The following is a 766-nucleotide window of genomic DNA, read 5'->3' as shown; positions in this document are numbered from 1 at the left end:
TATATATATATATATATATATATATATATATATATATATATGTATGCTACATAGGATACATGTGTAAATATATTTAAATACATACGCTGAAACATTTTGAACTATATTTGCAAATATATGTGTGCAAAAGGAATGTATTGTCGTACATCTGTTGGTGCAGTGGTTAGTTTTAATGTTGGTGATACGATTTTTAGTATTCACTAAATACATTATTTTATGTTTCTGTTCGACACTAAATTTCAGTTAAAAATGATAAATGTGTCTAGCAGCAATACCAGGTATAGACAATATTATCATCTTTTAGGTGGCTAACATATATGGCAAGAAATAAAACTATGGCAGTCAACAAAAATGTGATATCCAAAGACCATCAGCTAATGTGTTGCAATATCACTATTAATAAAATAGTATTTTCCATTCAGAGACTCACAAACACGCACACACGCGCGCACACACACACACCTATATATTTCCGATTTGCATCAGTATACTTACATGCACACATGTATATAAATATATATGCATTTATGTGTGTATATATATATTCATATATATATATATGTATACATATATATGTATGTATGCATGTATAGATATATATATAAATATGTATATATACATATATATGTATGTATGCATGTATACATATATATGTATGTATGCATGTATACATATATATCTATGTATGCATATATGTATGCATATATATGTATGTATGCATATATGTATGCATATATATGTATGTATGCATATATGTATGCATATA

This window comes from Octopus bimaculoides, chromosome 23, assembly GCF_001194135.2.
Source record: "Octopus bimaculoides isolate UCB-OBI-ISO-001 chromosome 23, ASM119413v2, whole genome shotgun sequence".
Lineage (NCBI taxonomy): Eukaryota > Metazoa > Mollusca > Cephalopoda > Octopoda > Octopodidae > Octopus > Octopus bimaculoides.
Note: the sequence above shows the minus strand (reverse complement) of the source record.